Below are 26,635 nucleotides of genomic sequence, written 5' to 3'. Positions count from 1 at the left end.
TACAAGCGGTGCTGTCAAGGACAGATGGATATGAAAAGTAGTTCAGAAAAGTGGGATACCAATATAATGAACAGGGCTCAAGAATTGTCACAGATGTTTATATGTGGAATGCTATCACCACGACAAGCTTGCTACACAAGTACTTCTACCACACAGCATGCCCACGAAATTCCCTTGCAAGTGGCAGTTGGGCTGACAATGCACACAGCTACCTTCATAAAATTCATCATTCAATTTCTGCATACGATGGGAGCTTCTATAGATTATGTCAAAGTTCTTCATTTTGAGACACAGATAGCCACTGAGGTAATACAACACATGGATGAGAGTGGAGGTTCTTACGTTCCCTCAGAGTTGGTCAGGGGAAGATTTGTCTAGTGTGTTGCTGACACCATTGACTTCCTCGAGGATACTACTTATGGTAAAGGAACTTTGCACAGTATAGTTATGGTGGTCTATCAGGAGAAGGAGGAGTCAGATGTCTTAAGCTCAATTGAAATATCAGGTCCATCATCACTTCGATCACTACAGAAGATTCCTCTGTCCGTGTCTGAGTTCATGTGCAACATTCCCAAAGGGTGTACACCACGGAATCCTGTAGGCAGTCAAATCCTTGATTAGACAGAGAGGAATATGTTTATTTTAGATTCCAACTTTGGATGATAGCAGGAGTCTTGCAGTTCAGTGATTTTCAAGAATGTTTTGATGAAGAGTTGCTGGATACACATTGTAATCTCACTGAAAAAAAATGAGACTGATGAATGTGAGAGAGAGTCAAAACCACTCACTGCAGTTCTGACTTGGTCAGTTTACGATTCCATTATAAGTGATCCTCCAACTAAATAAACTAGAGTCTATGTACTGTAACTCATAGACGCCAGCCCAACAAGCACACACACACACACAGCTCACCTTCATGTAGAAGTTGGATAAAATAATAGCTGTTGTTACCCCAGAATCAAAAACACCTGTAACAATGGGCCTTTACAAGCTTGTTTTAAAGTTATCTTTGGATAAAAAAGACTTGTCAAAGAACTGGATGCTTATACCAGGTGTGCTACATATAATAATGGTGATGTTTCAAGCTATTGGTTCTTCCTTGGATGGTACAGGCATTGAGGCCGCCTTAACTCTACTCTATGATGCAAATATTGTGTTGTAGATTTTATCAGGAAAGTGCATAAGGATAGCAGTTGAAGCACACATGCCACTAAAGCTTGAACTTTTCAAATGCATCATGAATGGATTCTACAAAGAGCATGTTGAAATCAAGGAGAGGATGGAACCTGAACTTTAGAAGTTACTTAAAAGTTTACAAGTGGATGATTCCCAAGAAACAAAATCAGTTACAATTACTTTGAATTGAAGCATTTGAGGCTAAAGAATCTCAAGAAACACCAACACTCAGAGTTGCTCTTCAGTACATTCATATGGTGGACCACAATGATTTTACTTATCACATCTGTCCGAACTGCAAACTGGGATTTACACTTTGCATCACTTGAAGAGTTTAAGTACTTTTTTGCCCTTGATTTGGTAAATGATGCACACATGATAGCATTGGAACTTAGCAAAAATTAAACAGCTTAAAAGCACTTGTGGATTAAGTTTCAGTATGGCAATTGGGTAGTAAGCAAGACAAGAGTACCCTGTGCTTTAGGTTCAGATGATGCACTGGAACAGCAACACAGGCCAATGAAAGTACCTGGTGGTGTGGTTAATATTACGCAAAAGAAGTCTCCAGCACAATTCGTTTTAGCCTCTTCTGAGCTGGCAAGTCTGTCTACAGAAGCAAAACAATTTTTGTAGGAATCGCAGATTGTTTGTTGTTTGTTTGTTTAATCATTTATAATGCGCACAAGACCCGGAGGTAACAGGAGGCAACAGTTAAAGGACATGCAAGGCTTAAGTATAATGTTACAGGGTATACATAGGAATAATACATGTGCAAGAGATAGATAAGTCAAGGAATACATACATACAAAATACAGATACATAAGTGTAAATCATGAAAGAACAGACCAGGTGTTGGTAGTATATGGGCGGGTCTTGGAGATCCGTAGAGTTGAGCCAGTTGATATAATTCATTCTGTAGTTCAGATAGGGTGGGTCTTCTCTGATATGGTGTAGCAAAGAGTTCCACAGTTGGGCTGCTTTGACGGGGAAACTAGATCCACCAACCGTGGAAATCTTGAATCTTGGTATAGTGAGGCAATTGGAATTGGTGAGTCTCGTGGGTCTGGTGGAAGTTCTCTTGTGGAATCTGTCCATGAGATAGCTAGGGCAGCATTGTTCAGCACTTTGTGGGTGAGGGATGCTGTTTTTAGCTGGATTTTGTTGTGGGTAGAGAGCCAGTTATTTTGGTGCCTAATCGCAGATATATGTGACCTTCTGGCCACACCAAGTGCTTCTCTTAAGGCATTGTTTTGGAGGATTTATATCCTCTGGATGATCGATTTGTTGGCACCTATGGACAAGGCGTTGCAATAGTCTAGCCTAGAGAGTATGAGGGCTCTAGCCAGAATAATACAACTGTAATCGGAAAGAAAGGGGTTGCCAGTTCTGATAAGCTTACAAGTGTAGGCAGTGGCAGAGGCCAGAGAGTTTACTTGTTTGGCGAAGGAAAGAGTGGAGTCTACGTAGATACCAAGGGCCTTTACCTCCTTGGCCACCTTGATGCAGTTGCCATCAATTATGAAGACTGAGTACTCTAGGCCTAATTTCTTGAGGTTGGTTGGGGTCTCCAGGATGATGAGCTCAGTTTTATCATTTTTCAGGCATAGGCCGTGGGTTGCCATCCATGCCTGGACGATGAGATACACTCTATTCACCAAGGCCAAATCCTTAACGTAATTCCCAGAAAGTGGGAGTATAATCTGAGTATCATCTCCATAATTAGTGTAGGTGATACCAAGATGGTCCAGATTGTCGAAAAGGGGCTTAGTGAATATATTTTATAGTGTAGGGGAGACACAAGAGCCCTGAGGATCCCTGCACGTGATGCAGATAGGGTCAGCTGCAGCAAAGGGGGAGAAGACCCTCATGGTCCTGTCACTCAGGAATGACTCAATCCATAATATGGCCTCTTTGGAGAAGTGAGCGGCTGAGTCTAGATGGTTGCATAAGACCTTATGATCCACAAGGTTGAATGCAGCCGACAGGTCAAGCAGTAGGAGGAGAGCTGTTTTCCCTTTGTCTCTTAGCTCGTCAAGCTGTGTCTTCAAATTGATAAGGGCAGTTCCGTTCCATGTTGTGGGCGGAATCCTGATTATCATGCTCCTAGGAGTTTGTAGAGTTCCAGATACTTTTGGATTTGAAGGAAGGCAACATTGTCAAGTATTTTTAACAGGAAAGGTACTGTTGTGATGGGGCAGTAGTTGGTGGGTATGAGCGGTTGAGGGTTTGCTTTTTCAGCAGTGGGAGCACCCAGGATTGTTTGAGGTTGGTAGGAATAGTGCCAGAAGTAAAAGAAGCATTGATAAATTTGGAGTTAAAAGGAGCTAGATCTCTTGCTGCACCTTTTATGAGCTGGACTGGGGGGAGGTCACCCTGGCAGTTGGAGGGGTTGAGTGAGAGGATAACTTTTTATACCTCGAACGCAGATGTTTTGGTGAAGTTAAATCATGCACAGGGTTCAAGTATAGTGTCCTTGAGAGGGGGGTTAGGACTGGTGTTGTTGGGATCCGAATGGGAATTCAGGGAGGCTTTTTTTAGGGCTATTTTGTTTTGGAGGGCGATTACTTTGTTATAAAGTGCCTGTTGTATGTTTGCACACCAGGTTTTATCTTTAGTACAGATGTCCGGAGTAGGGATGGGAGAGTCTAATTCCTTAAGGATACTAATTAATTCCTTCATTAGAGATGCATTCATTGTAGGAGTTACATTTCGCCAGGCAAATTTCCTTTTTATATTGGGATGAGATTTCAGTTAATTTAATTTTGTTAAATTAAGATTATGTACGGTCAACACTTCACCCCCTAACATCATCCAAAGCAACACGCCAAAAGGATGATGTTCAACAGATCTACAACTTTTGATCATGATATTGACTAATCCTGTGAATTATGAAGGAAAATAAGTCATCAACATCTCAACAAAGGCAGTTTTTGATGAGCAGATTGACAGCTGTAAATAAGAATGGATTGATTCAGACAGCTGTAGTCTGTGGGCACCAATGAAGAAAGAGAACCTACAGTTGTTTAAATATGCAGGCAAAGTTGTTAAGACACAAGTTTCAGACACAATAGTGCAGTTGAAGGCCGATCTTTCTTTGTGTGCACAGTTGCTGATTGTTTTACAAAGTCAAACTGACATTGATCTACAGGTGAGCTTGAGTAGTTATGAATTCTCTGCAGTTGCTCTTTCATGTTCAATATTGGAAGGCGATGGACATCTTTGTGAAATCTGATATGGCAACAGACTCCACTTCAATGCCGTCTATCTCATCACTTCCAGAAGCATCTATTAATGGCTTACAACCATCTCCCATACAAACTCCTAAGCTGCCTGATTCATCATTGTGTGAAAAGCCATTTGCTGCTCCAAATTTATGGCTCAAACCATGTAATTAAAAAAGGGGAGACTGCATTAAATCATAGTGCCATTCTCTCATACTCCAAACAGATCTCAGATCTTTAGTTGTTCTCCTCAAATGATATTGATAGTCTATCACTCACTTATGAGAACAATGCATATATTGTGGAACTGATCTTAAAATCGAATGTTGAAGTTCAAGCACAAGTTTCTGCAGAAATTAATCTAAAAAAAATAGGAGTAGCGGTATCTCCAATTCTTCCACCCTTGCTGCAGAATGGAAATCTCAATGGAGCAACAACCTCACTTGATGAAGGCAGATTAACTGTATCAGCTGATAACTCGATTCCTGCTATGGACATAGCCCGCCCTCAAGTAAAAGACACACTTGCAGGAAAGACCAACAAGTCCAAGTTAATGTCCTTACTACCAGCAATTATTACTGAGGTTTTCCAACGTCTCATCATCTCCGACAATACACTCTAGGCAAAAGACCGGATAAAGTTCTTTAGATGGAACACTCGCGGCTCTCTGTCATTTAGACATGGGGCCACAAGGGAGCTGATCTTTGCAGAATTTGATTTTGTTTTGTTTCAGGAGACTTGGCTTATGACTGAGATATACTGGATGGTTTTACCATGCATTCCCAATTAGCAATATGTCCCAATGGTGGTCGCCCCTCTGGTGGCCTTATGATTGCTGTTCGTGATTCCAAAGGATGTGATATTCTGTGCCTGAGTAAAGATATCCATGGCATCCTAGTCCTCATATGTATAATTAGATGTGGTTTAGTTACATGAGGCTTACTTCTATGCAATATATACTGGAATCCTGCAATTTGTGATTTTTCCTCTTTTTTTGAATTATTTTTGGCCATTTTGACCGATCTGAAAATTTGCTTCCCTGCTAATCTCTTATTTATTGGGGGATACTTTAATGCCTGCTGTGCTCCTTCTGAAAGGCGTGTACCTAAATCTAGCCTCAATAATTGTAATGGAGAAATATGGGATTACTTGTTTAAGGAATGGAATTTAATCATTGTGAATGGCAACATCCCTTCTTGCTGCCCTCCTGCTTGGACTTGGTCTAACACTAAAAGTTCCTCTACCATAGATTACATAATTGTTTTCATGACTTCTTTTAGCATTGTCAATGGTTACATGTGGTTTCTATGTCACATAGTGACAATCTTTCTTTGCAAACTGTTTTTTCCATTGAACCTTATGAGCCTTTGATACGGAAATTGTCCTTGAACATGCAAGGGAATCATGTTGCTTGTTTCAAAAAATGTGGTCGGTTGCTAAATGACAAATTGGATTCCATTGTAAATCATTGCCAAGAATGTGATTTGGAAAAGTTGTGCTCCCCAGACGACTTTGTGAACTTCATTTGGCACATGAATCCACCTTAGACTATCCCTGTGGCCAATGTAAAAAGTCATGTACACACATTTGATGAAATTACCATTTACAAAAAAAGATCTGAAAAACATCTGCATGTCTTAAAAATTGCACAGCATGATCAGAACAAGTACCTTTCTGAGAAGTCTAAATTATTCAGCTATTCAAGATGGGCAAAATATGCTAACTTCTCTTCGCTAGGCTAGTTTTGCAGGATCTTGAAGCATGAGTTCTAAGGAAGGGAATATTGTCTAATCATCAAGTAGGTTTTTGCAAAGGCCTCTCTACATTGCTTAATGGCACAATATTCAGTCCCAAAAGAAAAATGTACAACCTACATATAATGCACTAATTGAGTTATCCAAGGTCTTTGATCTTATCAACAGGTCAAAACTTTGGCAAAAATTGAGATCTTGGGACAATCCGGAGGACCTTTTGCAAATTATCATCGCCCCTCACGAGAACATCACAATTAAGATCCGATTAAATCAATTGGGTGATTTATCTTCCTCTATCCCCATTGCAAAAGGGGTAAGGCAAGGTTGGCTTTTGGCTGCTCTCCTTTTTAATCTATGCCTATCTGATCTGGCCTCTTCCCTATCTACAATCATAGGCAAATGTAAAATCCATGTTTTGGCATATGCTGACGGCATTGCCCTGATTGACAATACCTCTGTAGGGCTGCAACATCTGCTGAACGCTCTTGATGAGTATGCAATTAAAAACGAGGTGGTTATTAATCTGAAGCAATCTGCCATACTTGTGTTCAATAAAACTCATAGAAAGACACCAAAGTTACATTGGTCATTAAGTAACCAGGCAATCTCGATAGAGAAGCATGTTAAGTATTTGGGATTTAACATTCAGACTAATCATTCTGTGATGGACCTCACAAGCAAATTTGTGAGTAAAGTCTTGCAATTCACTTCCAGATGAAGAAATTATTCCATTCCTTTTGCAGATTTTCTCTAATGCCTCTTATTAGATTCTATAAGGGCAAGATTCTCTCCTTGATTTTATTTGGCATGGAATGTAATCCCTGTGCCAATAAAGTCAATTGGGACTGGCTTGAAGGCCGCATAGGGAAGAACTCTTTATCCCTGCCGTTGTCCTTACCTATTGCAAAACTAAGATATGAGTTGGGTCTTCATTCCCTGCAATCATACTACCATTGGAAGGTTCTTGCCCTTTATAGATGCATTTTGATTCCTATAGATTGTCCCCTGTATGTAGATATTCATGAGGTACTTTTCACACATCAAAATCCGTATCTGACAACTTTACACAATGATGATGAAATGATTCTTCGAAATTGGGTTTCTACTAATAGATCCTTCTGCCGCTGAATGCACTCTTTGTTCCAAGGGTTTTATACAGGATTCCCAACATCTGTTAATAGCCTGTTTTGCCACCTACACTCTGAGAGTAAAATATTTTGCTCAACTTGTCCTCAAACCCACCTGGCTTATTACTCAAGCTTTTTGGCACAGCAGCTGTGTGCCCTCACGAAACAGGTATCACTTAATTCAAGGTTCAGGCTGATCCACTTTAAAATACTAAACAAAGTTCACTATACCCCAGCTCGTATGAAGAGAATGTATGCTACATCTACCGGTCCAGGAGCAGGGAGGCTGCTCTAATACTTATGCGTTGGTCCTGTGGGAAGCTTACTGAATATTGGAGTGGGGTCTGTGAAGCAATTGAGGTAATGGTGGAGCAGCCGGTGGACTGGGAACGCTCTATGTGTATATTAGGCTATGTACTTAAAATGAACGCGACGAAACTCAAACTTATAAACATTGGGCTCCTACTGGCTAACCGCACCATATTAATGAGGTGGAAGAAAAAGGTGCCCCCAACAATGGAGGAATGGGTGAATGACATGGTATGGGACAATGACCAAGAGGAGGTATACTCCAGCTTACTCCCACGCACCAGCAGACCAAGAGATGTATGGGGGGTTCCATCAATACCTGAGCAACAAAGGGGATGCAGTTGTTATAGACAACGAAACAGAGTAAATGCCTACTACAACATGCATGTATACTGTTGTATATTATTACCTGTGTAAACATGTAACTGCTGCATTGATGTTTTATGATACCTACTGTGCACCTTAAATAAAGGTTTTTTAAAAAAAAGCTTTTTGGGACACGATATCATCAGTGATAGAGATTCCCTTATCTATTGCTTTATTAAAATTCCTAAATTAGCTGAATTTTATCAAAATATCTTTCTGATTGAAAGATGGTACTTGAAATTAATTGTGTGCCTATTCTGTTGGATTTGGTTTAATTTGATATACTTGATTGTAAATTGGATATGTTTTATTTATTGTTTTATGTTTGTTATAATTTTAGAATGTGTAAAAAGTCCTGTTATGTGACTAATCACAATAAAAAAAAACATGTTCAACTTAGATGGTACAATGATTTTAGCTGCAAACAAAAGCAAGCTGATGAAGTTACTGGAAGAGGAACGCCATACAGAGGTTTCCAACAACATGACAGAGGTCTCTTAATTTGTTACTGAGAACAGATTGTCTGTACCAGAGCAAACATACTCAGCAGCTGCCCTTGATGGAATGCCGAATTGCAAGCATTGCAGAAACCCTTATTTGTGAAGCCATGCCATGACCTTGCAATTGAATTCAACAAGAAAATAGAACCTTATATGCTCAAGTATGATGAAACTCTATTATTTGATACCTACCTAGAACATTCACTCAAGAACTCCATGCGAAGGAAAAGAGCAGGAAAGGAACACATTTTTCAGTACAAAATCACGGATTATACAAATATTGAAAATGTTTCCATGAGAACCCTCCTATGGCATTCTAAAACTAAAGATGAGTTAACAGCTTATCTCTCAAAGCAATTTTCCATTCACAGAGTATAAAAAGATGCATGGTAGCCAGTTGGAGAAATGCAGCCAAGTCATCAGATGTAAATAATGTTGGAGACATTGGAAGCACACATCAGGAAGAAGACACAAAAATAATTCTTCACTCCCTTTATGTATCACGTCATCAAGGTACTACCTTCCACATTTGTTCACCTGATACCAATGTTTTTGTCCTTTCACTGTGGTGGTCACTGTTTTTCCCCTCTGACATCATGTTTGTCCCAAGAGTTGGAACTAATAAACGATTTATAGATCTCAAACATTTGTGCTCCTGCTTAGGGCCTACAAATGTGCAGGTTACTAGGCCTTCATGCTCTTTCAGGGTGTGATATTACCAGGTTGTTATGAATCGCCGCCGCATTCCCCGTTTTCAAGCATCTCCAGTTTGGCAACGCTGGAGGTTACCATGGAGATGTGGCTTTTCTGCTGCCCTGCCCGTGTTTCGGGTAGTCACATGACACAGTGATTACGTGCAATACGCGTAAGTTAACGCCACCTCCTTTAAATACGATTGCCAAAGGTTTAACGCTGCTTCTAATTAGCGTTCGTTTTACCATTACTTTGATCCAGAATTCTTCCACTTTTTGAACTCGGAATGTTTCTCGACCTGTCTATCGGATTATCCTTGGATACCAAATTGGACCGTGGCTATCCGTTCCGTCGGCTTGCCGCACTTGCAGCGGCTCCTCAGCAGTAGTTCCGGCTGCTTGCCGAGCCTCCACGCTGCCTCCGTTCTTTTCAGCCAGCCATCCTGCCAGCACGCTGCACCTTGCAGCGGCTTCCTTAGTAGCGATTCTGTCTACCTGCTGAGCCTCCACGCTTCCTTTGTTCCTTAAGGTAAGCCTGCATGCCTGTCTCTCCGGCTGTTAAGTCTCTGTGCTGCTCAAAAAACTCTTACTGAATCACATGTGTTTGGAAGTTATCAGAACTACCCGGGGAACTATCGTGTGAACTATTGTGTTTGGGACACTTTTCTCCAGCAACCGTGCACTTTCTGAACGCTCTCCTGTAGTGCACCATCCCGGATGTAGCTTGCGACCCTCGTTCCGTTCGGGCTAGACTTCCTATACTAATCTTCCTGTTTGTTATTTTTTCCTACCGTTAATTAGTACATTCCTCCCTAAAAACACCTATTGGGTAAGCCTGGGGTTGTTGGTGTTTGTTTTCCTGAAAATCAATAAGTTATCATTCTTACCTATCCTTTCTTTGTTTCCAGTATTCTTGATCCCAGTATAACCACCTGTAGTTTCCTTAGAGCCCTATCAAAGCCTTCCTTCAGGTACTATTGTTTGGTCTGATCTTGAATTTATGCAGTGATGTCCAAATTCAGCAACATATAAATGTGCTTTTGTTTATTTCCTACAGCCTGGGTTTGGCGGTGTGGATTTCCCCGCTCTTTTGGGTAATTGATTCCTCTGACTGTTTTTGTTATACAGCAAAGGGGTATGTTGCCTTAAAGAGGTCCTCGAGTTGAGGAGGTCTGGTTCTGGATGGTACCATTGTACACTCCAGCTTAGACTGAACACTTTCCGGAGCTGCTCCCTCTTCGGTTATCCCAAGGATGAGCAACGCCCCGACCAGTCCTGCAACTGGTGAGTAACACAGGTGCTTTATGACTTCAGAAAAAGAAATCCTTGAAGCTTGGATATCTAGAAGAATTTAAGAAGGAAGATGAATGATTGATAGAGAGACTCATTTGTCAAGTCTACTAGCCAGGAACAAAGATTTGAGACATTTGCTAACTGCATTGGTGGATGTTCACAAAAAGAGATGCACAGTGAAAATCTGCTGCTAACAAGATCCTCTTTAATACCATACATCTTAAGGACTCATTACCAGGAGATGACGTGGCGACGCGCTGATCATCAACACCTGAATCTCCCAGAGCCATCACAATTTGGGTAGTAGAAGGCAGAAAATCAAGATTCTCCTACTGTGTGCACCACAATCAATCATGCAGCTGGTACAGTGTGCATGCGTCAAAGGATGGTGTGCTGTGCATTGCAAATTGTGAGCTAAATCACTAACGTGCACAGAACTGCGTTTGTATGGTGGCGACAAAGAGGTGTGTGATAAGAACAAATTTGTAGATGATGAAAATGTACTCTTGGACTTAGAAGATGACCTGTAAAACCTTAATTATTTCAACCTTTCCAATTTAGTGAGCATACAGTTGAAGGTTTGAGATGAAGTAACAATAATTTAGGAGGTTATATCTCAGAAATGGTAAAAGATGTTAAAAAAAATCGTTATATGAACTTTTCGATTCCATTTATCATGTTTAACAAAAAACAACGTACTTAGCAAATTTGTCATAGAACCTCCCTAAAAGCAGTTGCAGCTCAGAAACGATATTAGTATCCGTAGCAGTGGTGATCTTGGATGAATGACGTCACACGGTCCATCCTCCACAAATTCAGACAAAACACCTGATAGTACTTGATTGTATGCTTCATTATCAATGCATCCGCAGTAGGCATAACTTCCCTTCATTCAAAATCACACGGACTAGGTTATAGCAACAAATGCCCCTGAACTATAAGCCTTGTTCCTCGATCTGGTCACAGAACTCCTCAGTGATATGCAATATCCATATAATGTACATTAAACAGTACTTTAGCCCTGATGTTATTATGACAATGATGTGCTGAGTCCTAAAAATGCTAAATCACGTGAAGCATGTGTTGGCTCTTTTTCACCCAACACATCGGATTGATATTTGAACCACAAATAATTTGTGGCAATTTACTGAAAATTGAATGGAACTCTGTCAGTACTTTAAACTATTGGGCGCATAATAAAATATACTGCAATAGACTCTACTTGTCATCATGGAGAGCTTTCTCCTTAAAAAGGAATGTTTTATTTCTATATAGGGTTTGTTTTGTTTAAGATTAGCATATTACAGTCAGTGTGTGTTAGGGAGAATTCTCTGTTTAGGCTGAATTTCCTAACCTAGTGAGTCGCCCAGCATCTTTGCTGGATTTCGGGAGTTTGTTTTTTTCATCCTGCCAAGAGTGAGACTCTTTTCCTCCCACTCTTGGACATGAATGTGGTTGATTTCTTGAATGTCAATGTGTTCTATGGGCTATGGGGTCTTTTACTCCATAGGGCCTCATGTGTTTTGCTATGTGTGTTACACCTCACCCTCTGTGCCGTAACACTGGGGTGTCCTAGAGGATCCCCACCATAGACTCCTTATCCTGGGACTGACTACTGTCTCCCAGGGCATGTAAAGTCACCATTGGCTTTACAGGACCTAAATTTACTAACAGAACTAGTACAAACCATCCTATTGTGGACGTACTGGTAGGGGTAATTCGATTACCCCTGGGTCTGTTGTTCGAGGGGGCACTATCCCGTCCCCCTTGTCGAGTTTTGGCTGGTGGCAGTGGATACTACTTTTTATATTCGACCACGAATATATCCCCATGGGATTCTTCCCATTGTTGAGGCTGATACTTTTTCACATTAGTCTCTAACCTACCACCGGTTTATTTGTCTTCAATAAATCCACCGGTTGGTATTTTCTGCCAGAACTCGGTTTTTAAAATGGCGTATGTGTTCGCCTCTGTAACTCCGAAACCAAAGGTTGAGCCCTTTGTTCCACTTTTGGCGGGCCTCTGCACAGAAGCCCTCCAGAGTGGTGCCATTCTGTCTGGGTACCAAGGAGGTGTGGGAGGGGGTTTAGGCACCCTGGACTGAGTTGCCTTGCCAACTCAAGTCGCACTCTGGTGTGATTGGCCCAAGTGGTGAGCCGCCCCGCTCACCACTTAGCATGTTTGATTGACAGCTAGGCTGAATGAATGGGGGTTTTCTGCATAAAAGCAGGGCTTTTGGGACTGGATCTTCAGAAGTCGCCACAGGACCTAAGAATCTGACGAGGGTAAAGCTGAGCCGACCCGGGAGAGCCCTGCTGAACCGACTCACCACTTCCTAACGACAGAGGAGATCTCCCTGCTGGAGAGTCTTCTTCCCCTGGCTGGTGTGAACAACCAGTCCCTTGCTTTTTCTTCGCTTCCAGGACGTCCAGTGGTCGAATTGCCCATGCTGAGCACCACGGCAACCGGATAGCCACTGACCACTGTACCGCGACCAAAAGGTGGTGCCTTGTGAATGAGCACTCCGCGGCTGGTCTCTTCCCTGGTGGTGCAACGATCTTCCACTTTCCTCAACGACGAGATCATCTCATCTTCTGACAAAGCCCCCACTTGCATCCACCACCAGGAACAACTGCCCCCGCCGGAGCTGTCTCTTCACGTGCAAGGTACTGTGTCCGCCTGGCTTCCCTTGAAACGGTTAGCGTGAGGTGTCTTAAATCCTTACCTTTCCATTGGGTCACCTCCAGACCTTCTTAAACGTTTGTTCTAAACTGGTCCAACCTTTCTGTGACATTTTGCTACAAAGACTTGAAGTGCATTTCCAGTGTGATACTTTTTGGGACATACAGCCTTGCCTCTCTCCGAGTGGGCCTGGCCTCTGAACTTTGTGATCTACAGTAGACCCTGCCTTGCTTGCCTTGCATTTGCTTTGTAAAAGTGTTGGTACTGAGTTGGTTTCATACCCTGCCTTTTCTCTCCCGGTCTAACGAATATTAGAGTGCCATCTAGGATAAAGCATTCACCTCTGTCTGCAAATAAGTGGTGCCGTTGAACCTAGACTTGTCGAAATATTGTTAGGGCATTGATATACTCATAGTAATTGTGATTGAAGTTGTTTGCCGTATTAGTGCCAGTGTGTTTTCCATAGATGTGTTTTTAAATAAATAATTATATATCTTTACACCCAAGCTCTGATCAGTGTCTGCTTGTTCTACTGTGTAAATTGCCCTATCTTGTATACTCCAAATACGGCCTAACTTTTCTTGAGGGAAGTCTGACTGCTCAGCCACAGCTACCAAGTGAATCTGTGTGGTACAGACTGCTACCAAGTGGGTTTACTGCCAAACACCTGTGGTCCCAGAGGGAACTGCACAGGTTTCTGCCCAACAGTGTGCAAGCAGCTACTATAAACATGGTATGCTAAAACCACACAAGTTTAGAACGCTTAAAGAGTAGTGTAGAGAGGATAAATGTTCATTGATGGTATTTCATTTTCATCTTAAAGTGGAATTTGGAGACACGTAGTGGCACCTATAGTGTAAGGCAGTGGGCCTCATAACGAGCATGGCAGTAGCCGTGCCTTTATGGCAGGCACGGCTACCGCGATGCTCACTACCGGTACCACCCCTCCCGCGATTGCGCAATAACCGGCCCATTACGAGTTGAAGAGGTCAGTAATTGCCCATTCGCGGGTGGCGTTAATGCCGGGCTCCCGATCCCCATTCAGCTACATAAGGCAAAATGGGGGTGTGGAGCATGGTTGCATGGTTGCACCGGCAACGTTGATAACAGTGCCAGCGCAATCACGAGTTCTGCTTGCGGGTGCCGCACAGCCCACCATGTTAGAACTGGCGGGCTGGCAGGAACCCGCGAGCAGAACTCGTACTGCAGTGGCCGTATGAACATGGCCGCCACCCTTATAATGAGGCCCAGTATCTGCCTAAAGTAGTGGTTTCGTACATCATCAACATGACGATGTTATACACCCATGCACCAAAGCATTTCAAGGTAGGCATCAGCTTTAGGGCCGGTGTAGCTGGTGTAGATCAGGTACTATTGTATTGCTACTTTACACTTCCTCTAACTGCGTAATAGTTCCTGTTGCCGAACGAAACAGCTACAGACTTGTAGTAATGGAGGGAAATGTGCCAATTCTGGCAGTTCTTTATGTTTTTTTTAGTTGCTTAATACCAACTAGATATTCGATTGCCACGGCTAGACACATCAGTCATATTCATATCGCTTGAAAGATATCCTTCAAAATATCTGCCCCATCAACAGGTATTAATAGTGTTTTGCCAAACACGGATCGTGCTTGTTTTTCTTTCACTTGTATGACTTTTTCGCTAATGCATTCTAAAGGTTTTCGTTTCCACAATCATACATTCAGACTCTCCTGAGGGAAGCAGTTGATCAATACATTTGACACATTACCCTAGACTGCAAAGCAAATAAGCAAAGAAATAAGCAAAGAGCATTGTATGTGCCCTTTACTTTGATATGACTAGAGAGTGAGGGATATATATTCGGATGAACAACTTCTCTTATTTTTAGCACTGGCATGAGAAAGGTTTATCATTCTTGCAGACTTATTCTATACCTATTTTACTGCACCGACAGCATAGACTGCTCATTGGCACATTGCACTTTCATTTCAGTGCTTCATTGATCTGCTACATGTGGCAGTTTTGAATGATGCAGGCGTGGGTAGCAATGCCAGCCCTTTTGCCAAATCATTTCTTAATATTTGAGATTTTAGATGGCATTTATTTCTAAGGCGCATTGACACTTTCTGTCTTGATTAACTGTGATTAATTGCCAGATTTGGACAGTCTGACATGTAGAGTGGAATGATGGTGGAGTTCTATCAAAATTGCCAAAAGGTTGTCTGGCAGACCCCAACTCTTCAATTTGCCCCATAGGCGGTCTTGATTGATTGTGTTGAAAGCCTGGGATAAGTCCACCCAGGCTTGGAACAAAGGTCTACCATCCTTCACTACACATCCTGAACTGAGGCAACTAAGGACCAGATTGTAACTTGGAGATGATCCCTTTGGCTTCAGCCCAGTCTTCCAGATCTCTGAGGACTAGACCAGCAAATATTTTCCCATCCACATCCAATAAAGAAATAGGACGGTAGTTATACGCCGGCAAGGGATCACCACGCTTATAAATTCGAATTACGTCAGAATTTCTCCATGAGTCAGGGATCTTTCTTGACTCAATTGTTTTATCAAAAAAGGCTTTTAACACCCTTGCTCACAAGCTGGGATTGGATTTGAAGATGGCATTCGTGAGGCCATTTGGCACTGAGGCACGTGATGCAGACGATTTGAAATGAGGCTCGAAATCTCATCTAAGGAGCAAGACTCCAAGAAGTATTCATCGTAATCTTGGACCCTGTATTATCAGGAGATCCAAATATTTTAACAAAGTGATGGACCCAAGACTGTTGCTGAATAATGGACCTCTTTCCTATTTACCAGAGTCCAAAAATTACACAAATTATTAAGGCATAGAGTTTTTAACATGTCTTCACCATCTTTATGTAGTCTCAAAAATGTGTGAGACCTCATCCAATTCCTGAATGTATTCCTAATTAACCTAGCCTCCTCAGTTCACAGGACAGAATTCATTGTAAATTTATTTGAGGCATTCAACATTCTTCTTTTCTCTCTCTTTTTCTCCAAGGTTTGAAGATCAAAAGAGTGTCTATGGAGGGGCTTATTTTTTGGAGGGCACAGGGCAGGAAGATCTATTTTCCATAAAACGTCCACAAAGTTATCTGGATTACACTGCACAGATAATTCATGATCCGTCCATTTATTTGTGGTTCTCTCCAAACTAATCTCTATTACCCGCCGTGTTTGAGGCAAGCTCCTGCTTCAACCATGGACTGGGGGTCAGCCATGCAATCTCAAACAAAGCCTCCAGCATGGCATGATCACTAAGGCACCCTTCTTTGATTTTAAACTCTGTGCAACAGTCAAATAAGCCCCTCGAGACAGAAACATAATCTCAAATTGGAGCAGGTGGAATATCGCCACTCATATTTCCATTTAAGACCACCAGATCTCAATCCTCCATAAATTGCCACCAAACCTTACCGTCAGTGATCATACGCTTTCCTTGACCCATTTGGAGAGAGCCATCTCCAACACATTGGGAATTAAGATCCCCCATCACCACTATTTCATCGTTAGGATATTGAGTTGTGCACAATATGGGTAAATCCCACAGATTGTGAATCAAAACAGCCAGTTGCTTGAGAACTGGATTGCAGTAAATGTTCACTAATAACCATCCACGCTCCTCTGCTTTACCCTTTAACATAGTTCTAACTACCATAATACCTGGGACTTCTACCGATAGTAAAAATGAGCCAAAAATACCTAATTTCTACACATGATACAAAGACAACCCGCAGGGCGCCCCAAACCCATTCCACTGTTCAACTGATGATATGAAGAAAAAACATTTATATCAAAAGGGATTCTCAACCATGTTTCTTGAAAAAAAATCAAATCAAAAGTTTCAAAAATGTAACATTTAATGTAATCATTGCAAAAAGAATTAAAGCCCCCCGAATTCCATGAAAGAGTTCTAATTGGGGAATTGGCTAGAGGTGCTGCTCCGTAATTCCAAGTCTAAGAAGAATCCGGGCTACAATCTCTGGAACCATTTCCAAAAGTACTGTTGATGAAGTTAGAGCTTTCATGGTTGATTTAGATTGGGGGCGGATGTCTTTGTTATGCTGTGGGGCAAGGGGATGTTCAGTAAGATCTGGCAAGACTCTTGTTATAAAATAAAAACCCTTAAGCCACTCAAAACCGGTTCCCAAAATAGAAAGTGTTTCTTTTTCAAGACTATCCCAATGACTGAATAAGCAGTACATAATAATGTTATTTAGGCAATATGACCCGAGGGGGGGGGGCATTACCGGTCAGGAAATGCCCCCGGGGACATAGTTAGAGCCAAGAGGGCTTTAACAGAGCCCCGGGGGTGTTACCTGACTGGTAATGCCCCTCCTCCGAGTGTCATATTGCCATAGTACCCCAGCACGTCGTACAAGGGTACTAATAGCAATATTTCTCTAATTGAGAAATGGTGCTACAACCATTTCTCGACTCAAGAAAAAAAACAGAAAAAATGGCCACCAGGGATCGGGCAGAAGGGACTTCGTGTAGTCCCTTCTCCCTTTTCATAGCAGCCATTCAAACAAATGTAAACAAAAAAATGGCTGCATTGTAACGGGTGAAGGCACTACACATAGTCCCTTCTCCCTTTCCACGGTGGCCACTCACAGAGAGAATTCTGGGAATGCAGCACGGCTTCGAGCCTTGTCAGGCAGCTAAGGTCCAGGCAAGGGCCGATGAGCTTGCTTTTATAAGCTCATTGACCTTCGTCGGGTAATAATGCAAATTAATGTATAAATTGCTGTCATATAATCATCAAACATACATAGAAACTGCCAAAATGCCCCCTTCTAACTTTCCAGCAGTAACTTGACCTCAACCTAAGGACCTTATATTTTGAGAAAGAATGACAAGAAGGAAACCTTGGCGAGTGCCTTGAAAGTTGCCCAGGTAGTAGTGGTTTAGCAAGATGAGATATGTAATGTGCTGTCAGTTGTGTCTATGGTGTCTTTGTGCTGGTGGATAATGCTGGTCTTATTGATGAAGAAAGAGTTGATGGTGGTGGATTTTATGATGGAATGCAGTATGGGTTGGTTGTGTGGATGGTTGATAATATATGTTGAGGCTTTGAAGGGGGCTGTACTTTCATTGTTGGAACTGGCTATGGTGTTTTAGTAGTAGTTGGCATTGGCAATAGTGATCAATCATCTGCACATAGAATGGAGTTCCTTAAGCAGGGCAAGGATACAAGCGCTGCAGGATTTTTGCCAAGTCTTTTCTTGTTTTTTGATGGTTCTTTTGTTGAAGTTGAGTTCTTGAGTGTATCAATATACAAAAGGTTTAGTTTTCATGGTGCGTTGTTTCACTGGGGCCTGACAGTTGATGTTGGTTGTGAGGGTTGAGTTGAGTTCTTGGAGAATCGAGTCACAGTTCTGGTTTTAATGGGTATGCTTCACTGGGGTGGGGTCTAGTGGCTTATGTCAAAGAAGATTTCCAGATGGTCTAACGAGTCAAGCGGGATTGGACAGCCATGATGGAGGATGGGCAGGGTAGTGATGATGAGGTTGAGGATATTACCTTTTTATTTAGTTGGGTTTCTTGTGTCCTGTGTGAGGTTCAGAGTGTCCATAAGGTAGTGATGATCCTTCATTGACGTGGTTGCTGAGTTACCAGGGATGTTGAAGCCACTTGGGAATATGGTGTTTGTGTGTGTGAGAGAGACATGGTGATGACAAAGTCTGTGAAGTTGTTTTACTCTTGAGCTCTTTCATGCATGCAAATATGGGCTGGGAGATCAGTCACTCTCAAGCGACTTAAAAGCTGAGGACTCTCAACACGCCCATATCGGATTATAGTTTTTATAGACAGAAACCACACAATTACAATAATATTCCAGACATTAAGCAAATGCAAATCCCTCATCGGTTGAAGGCTAAGGCTTGGCAATTTACCATCCAGATGACAGAAATCCAAGAATAAATACTGTAGGCTCACCATCTCGCCATTTTTGGAGTTTTGTCAGTTGAAGGTTATTCCTGCACTCCTATATGGCATGGAAGTTGCACCACTAATTAGGTGATTTAATTGGGCAATTTTGGTGGGGCACATTTAGAAAAAAGCACCTTACCTTCTTCTGAATACTCAGATTGCAGAACTTCTGTTCTAAGGCTAAGTCTAAACGGCTGCAATAAGTGGAAAGTGTTATCACTATATCATAAACTGTTAATGCCTGTGCAGCAGTCACCTTATGAAAATGTAGAAAGGATAATGGACTCATTATAGGTTTGACAGTATCCTGGTGGTAAAGCCTCTAGGATACCGCAAATTGAATTACTGATACCGGCTTTCGGTCTGGCCGTATTAGTGCTGGATTACGAGTGTTGGTACGCAGTGTAAAAACCCATTCCATGGAATCCCATTGGACTCCATGGAGGATTTTGCCAGTATTATTGGCGATTTTTGCCGGTAGGGTGCCGGAAAGACCTGCAGCTCGTAGCTGGCGGTCATTTCCACCATCTCACTGGTAAACCTATAGTTGGGCGGTGCAGTAACATGATGGCATACGTTAATGCCGGCACGTTAATACTGTATCTGCCAACCAAATATGAGGCCCCCTTGTGGCTGCTAATAAGTCCACAGTGCTTGTTGATTTTAAAACATTTGTGTAGGAAGTCTTGAATGCAATTCAATTGACAAGCACAGATCTGACATCAATTTCATCATTGGCCAAAAAAACTTTATTCGAGTGGGACTGCATTCATACTATTGAGAAAATGAATGCGTATACATTGTTCCATAGTTTTTCGAACCTGGACAAACTGTAAACCTAGCCCCAAACTATTTATGCACATTTCCCAATATATATTGGGGCAATGTATTCCTCCGCTTTAGACTGAATATTATTCCCACCAAGACACAAACTCTTAAGCATCTTATTAAGGCATGCTCGGCACCACGTGATGTGTGAAATGAGATGTTTAGTCGCTTTGTATCTGATGTGGGCAGACAGTATATTGAGCTCTTCTAAGAGAGGGCAGCCAGTGGTCACAACACACATCTGACAATCATGGTTTTAAAAGTTTTTTGCAAATCTTAGTCTAGTGATTGTTAAGTGGTGATTTTAGGATGTGATGTGTGTAAACTTAAATAATGTTTTAAAGAATAACAAAGAAAAACGCATAGGTTTTAGAAGTCAATTTGAATATGAATTATTACAATATGAGATTTACATGTATTAAATGTATGTATTGATAACAAATCATATGATTTTATAATGAATTATAATGTATGTGTGTTTGTATTTTGTACACTTTCTGTGTAAGGTTATAAATGACAACCATATCACATTAAATAAAACTCTTCCAAGACATAGCTGAGTTTAAAGAACTCCACATGTGAACATATTAAGCGTATGAAAACATACCTGTCTAATTATTCACTCAAAAAGGCATTCAAATATACCCAAGATGGTAATGATCATTTTGTAAAAGAATCTGGGCCATTTCAACAACAAAGAAAAGTGTTTTGGTAATACTTCATATAGCTCTGCGAGTTCAGGTGATGACAATGTATCCAACTCAGGAGCCCAACAAGATACTAGGAATCAGGGTCACTTTCAAAAGAGGTTAAGAGGCAATACTGCTAATAGAAGGTACTCTAATAGACTTAATGGTGGTGGTAGACAAGGACCTCCACAACAACAACAACGTTTTTTAGAACAGGACTTGTCAAGAGACAACTGTGATTATGCCCCACATCAAACACTGAGTCACCAATCTCATTAGTCACCCTGTCTAGCTATGTTCCTATTGCTGCCGAAGTGCCAGTTCTGAACAAGGGTTTTGGGTGTGTACCTATAACGTCCTATGATACATTTAAAGCAGGCATTGAGATTCATCAAATGTGCAGGAAAATTAATTTGAAACAACATTTTCAAAACAATTTATATGAAGAACAAGAAAGCCCTAGTGGCCCACACAATCGCTGCACATTTTGTCCACCTATTGGGAGTCACGCACCTGTGGCTGTGGTATTTGAGAACAGGGTGTTACATGACTTAAAAAAGTAGAATCTTCAGGAAGGCATGAAGTATTTCAAAACTTAACAAGACATGAACGTTTGGCAATCAAAAGTCTAGACAACAATGATAAAATTATCCTGCATAAAGCGGATAAAGGAGGTGTGATTCTGATGCTGGAATGACAAGCTTATATTGATGAATGTAATCGACAGCTGAATGACATGTCATTTTATGAGATTAAAGAAGATCCTACATCACGGTTACATATGTTAATTAGTACAAAAGTTGAAAAAGACATACAATCGGTTATGAATCTGTAAACAGGAACAAGATATTTTAAAAGCTGAGTCCCCTTGTATTCTGAAATTGTATGTGTTGCCAAAAATACACAAATCACTTGTTAACCCACTGGGTCGTCCAATGGTATCTTGGCAAGGGTCTATACTTGAGCCCCTATCTAAATTTTCAGATAGATATTTAAAACCTTTTGTCTTGGGGATGGACTTGTTTGTGCAAGTCACTACTGAGATAATTAATGTAACTGAAGAATATCCATTTAACAGCAAGACACAACTTTGTATTAGTATAGATATTGTTTCTCTACATACTTGAATTCCACAAGTAGCCTCTTTGACTGTGATTGAAGAGTTATTGTTGTCTAAACGGAGAGAGGGAGTTACTCCAAACAGTTTTATGCTATTGTGCACTGAAATAGCATGGACTGAGAATTAGTTATCCTTTAACTACAAGATGTTTCATCAAATACATGTAACAGCAATGAACTCCTCGGTTGCTCCATCTGTAGCCAATCTTTATGTCGAATCATTTGAAATACTGAAAATCTTTACTGAAGTGAATCCTTTCCTACCAAATATCCAATTGTGGAGAGGATATATTGATGACATCCTGGGGATATGAAATGGTGATGCCATCATGTTCGAAAATCTTATGATTTGGATCAATGATCAGAATAATTTCTAGAAATTCATGTCTGTTCACAGCCCATCTGAAATTATTTTTTTAGCTATTACGAAATGGGCTGATGAGACTGATAATCTGTTGAAAGTAAAACCATTACATAAAGCAACTGATAGGAACTCTTTACTCGTTTAGCAGCTGCCATCCTCGCCACACTACAGAAAACCTTCCTATAGGACAATTCTTAAGACTCAGACTCAATAGCTCCAATAAAAAAACCTTTGCATTTGAAGCAACTACGCTTTGTTCAAAATTGTGAGCAAGGGGCACCCCAAATCAATTGTTAAAAGCGCATGTAAAGGAGCTTCTTATAACAATCGCGAGGCTCTACTCGAATATAAGGGAAAGTCCAATAGCAATGGGGATAAGCATGTTTAATCATCTTACCAACAAGATAAATGGCATAGTTAAAAAGAACTGTTATATTTTGATCGGAGGAGCATCCCCCCTCAATCGTCCCCTGCGTGCATTTAAACAGGGTTCTCATCTGAAGGACTAACTATCTAAAAATCACATCTTCAAACAAAATGAGAAACACATGAGTATCACAGAAACATGGGGTCTGGTGAAACCGACAGATCACACACCGTGTGGATCATGCAGCTGCTGTAATTCAACTAAAAGAACAAAAGAAGTGAACATTGGCCTAACTAGACCTTGGTCATAAAAACAGTTCACAAATTGTAACTCCCACATGGTGATTTATGCTAGTTGGTGCCCATGTGGGAAATTGTACAGAGGAAATGAAAACACGCATAACAGAGCACAAAAGTTGCATTAAAAAAAACAATGCTCACAGCTCCTTTGGTGGGGCACTTCGTCATGATGGGACATACTAAAGATACATTAAGATGCACTATCTTATTACAGATTCCACCATGTGGCAACTTGGCAAGTGATAAAAGGAGACTTTATGAAAAAGAGCATCTCATTATTTTGTGTAACAGTGTGAAATACAGCCTTAATGAGCTGGTGGATTGGCACATTTTTTTAAAATGAATTTTATTGGTTTACAAGGAAACCTTTAAAATATCACACAGTAGCATACAAAACTATCAAATTAAAGCAAATCGCTTTCTACCCTTATCACTAATCCCGCCTCTCTCCCATCCCTGTAAATGTCTGTTCATTTAATTGCTGATAAGTCCAAACTCAATCTCGGCCAGTAGAAACGTTAACGGAATTCACAATTTCAAATCCTTTCCATTAAACATCTTCTGCCACCATTCCTCTGCACACAGAGAGGGATGGTTTAAGATCCAAGGTCCCAAATGAATTGTTCTTTCAGACCGAAGCTGACCGCAAAACAACACCAAATGCTTGAGAGTTTCCTTTTCGATTTCGCATAATCTGCAGGTTGCATTTAGATTTACATTGTTTGCCCATGTGCGAAGATGCTCTTTAGTCCTGAAAGTGTTCAGTCGAAAGAGTAAAAATAGTCTTCTTGCTCTCGAATCATGCAACAATTCGATATATCGTTGCGTATTAATGAAGCCAGTGCTTCGGCTGGTACATCGATGTCATCTGCCGCTGCCGCGATTGGCGGATCTTTCCGCGTTACAGGTGGCGGCACAGGGGCGGTGAGTTTTAGTCCTCTTTCTATGGTCATCATTCTCGGCCATTCCTTGTGGGTGGAACCTGCCGGGAGTTTTAAAACTTCCTTTTTCCCAGCAGACTCCGCGTTGCAACCATCATCGGAAGACTCCCTTCCGGGTTTATGCGCTACCGAGGCTTGGCGCTCCTTGTTTTGCTGCGGCCTTACCTCGATCCGCTGTCCTCCGCTTCGCTGCTCCCCAGAAGTGCTTTTGCTGACGCCTGCCTTTCTTCCCTTGGGAGTTTTCCTGTGTTTTCATTAGGTCCGGTTCCTTTATTTTCTCCGGACTTGCCTTTCTCCATCTTACCTGTTTCTGTCTCCCTTCTCTTCTGCCTTTCTGGCTGGGTTTCCTGGATCCCTTTCTGCCCTCTCTTCCTTTCCCTACCGGATCCGGCTCTCCTTCGGAGCTACTGGGCGGACTCACCCGTCACCGGCTTATCTGCTGGTGGTCTCTTCTGCCAGCGTTGTTTCCCTCATCGCTCCCCTCAAAGGCGCTGCTCGATCTTCACGCCATTCTGCTCATTCGCTTCCTGCTCAGCCTTCACCGACACCTACGGAGAGGAAAATGAAGAGAGCTCAAGTGCTATGAAGGGTTTTTTCTTCCCGATTGGGTTTTCCCTTCCTCTGGCTTGATTCCGGAAAAGGGGCCACGGAACTGCTGTTTCCTAGGAGTAACTGTGGCTTCCTTCCGTGACAAGCACATTCATCCAAGAAGGGAGAAGGATTACCTGGCCAGGCGAAACCTACAGTCTACGGACAACGATTCCGGCAGTTCAGGTGAGGAGAGTGCAGAAGGAGGGAAAGAGGAGGGAACTAACGGAACTGAGGGGCCTAAACATCCACAATTGACCATCATCTTTGATGCAACTCTCTGGGAACAGGTCTAATCCCAATCGGCCCGCCAGATCTTTAGGGGATTTCCATGCAGAATTTCTAACTTGATGTCAAATTCTACCAGCAAACCTTCGCATCTGCTGATCCACATCGACATGATGGCACATTGTACTTTGAATTCCACTGTTTTAGTATGGTTTGCGCTAAATGTACACTTAAGGAATTTTGAGAAGTTATGCAAATAAGAAATGTCTAATTCTTTCAGGTAATATTGATGGAGGCGACAACATCTTTTTTTAAATGTACTTTTGGGATATAACTTATTTTGTTATGTACTATGGTCGTGATTCAATATCTTCTAAATTCAGAGTAGTAAATGATTTTTAGGAAACGAGAGACCATTACTGCAATTGGGAAACTCGTGAATTGCTTCGATATAGCAACACACACTTCATTGCAAGATGGGTGACTCTTTAGTAGTCAAAAACCATAGAGGTATTAGTATGCGACTTGCAATGGGAACTGGTCTCCCTAACAAACAGTCTTTTCTCTTAAATGAGACAACTGCATTGGCTTATTTGGTTAAATTAGCCGGACCGCCACTGACTATGGAATAATACTTTATGAGACGTCAAGGGAAAAATAGCAGTAAGTACTTGGCATGCCGTTACTAATATGGAAGTCGAATGAGTATCATCAGATTGAAACAATTTCTTACTAAAGAGGATTCCCTGTGTTTGTGTGCCTCCCAACAATTTCGTTTGTCATTATTTGAGATGTTTCCAAACCAAATATATGACGTGGTCAGACTAAACAAAGAAACAGCGGTTCAACGTCAATTTTGAAAAAATTAGTAAGTACACTAATTGTTCTTTTGAAAACACAATATGTTATTAACACGCCAGTGAAGGATTTAAGTTAGAACAATCGCAGACTATGTAGAATCCATCTGTGGTTTAACTGCAGAGTAATGCTTCACGTGGTAGAAGAGACTCTATCCAACCCGTGCAATCAGAAAATAGTTGTTATAATTAGCAAATGTTGTTTGTTTTAATGAATGACGACTGTTGTTGTGGTGTTCAAACAGAACATAGTTTGCCTTTCCTAAGGGATGGCGACTGTTTTCGTGGTGTTTGAAGATAACATATTGCATTTTCTCCTGAGGACTTTGTTACATGCTTGAAAACATGATGAGGATGCTTGTGGACTGAAGAGTGAGCAGTTTGCTCATCACACCTTTGTTATCCATTATTCATGAATACAGGTACATGCCTAATATTAAGGCTCCCTGACTTGCTGCTTCATGAAATTACTGAAAACTTAGCGGTAACTGCTTCTCAAATTATTTACTTTCTTGATGAGTGCCTAAATGATTAATGAACAGCACTAATAAAGGTTGTTTACACTGGATTCAGATGACTTAACGCCATAGGAGTGAAGAATGTATCTCCTGTACCTAGTGGGTGTCTGATTTAAGAAAGATGAATGTTGAGAACAGTCCATGACGTTATAAGAATTAAATCCCCTGAAGAAGTTCTTTTATCTTCATGAAAAAATATTAAAGAGCGAAACATTTGGGGTTTTTGTTACTGCAATATTTAGCAGTAAAATCAATTTGACATTTACGTCTATAGGGGACATGAAATAGGTTGCTTTCAAAACTATTGTCGCTTGATAGTAAAGTACAATTGCTATTTAATAGGCACTTACTATTTTATACTAATGTTTTGGTGATGGAAATAGCACCTACCAAAGTTCTGCATGCAAAATTGTTTTGAAATTTCTTTTAAATATATGTATCAAATTGATGTTATGATGCACTGGTCACTGTAATCACTTTAAATGATTGATTAAATGTATTTTTGACTAGATTTTATGCTGTAAAATTCAATAAAAATCTATCTTATAATATTTTGTTCCCTTTAGACTGAACATGTCTGTGTTTTTTGTAATGAAGTTATAGTGGATGTTAGATCAAGCCCAATTAAAGATTTAATTGGTCATCTCTTTAAAATAAAAATTGAAAACTGTGTAGTGGTGTCAGGATCCTTTTTGGTTTTTCATTTGTGCTCTGGGCACAATCCCCTCTACTGCGACTTACGGAAGTGAGTTGCAGAAGTGTGTTGCTGTCTCGC

The sequence above is a fragment of the Ambystoma mexicanum genome, chromosome 2p, assembly GCF_040938575.1.
Source record: "Ambystoma mexicanum isolate Mex_15411 chromosome 2p, UKY_AmexF1_1, whole genome shotgun sequence".
Classification (NCBI taxonomy): Eukaryota; Metazoa; Chordata; class Amphibia; order Caudata; family Ambystomatidae; genus Ambystoma; species Ambystoma mexicanum.
Note: the sequence above shows the minus strand (reverse complement) of the source record.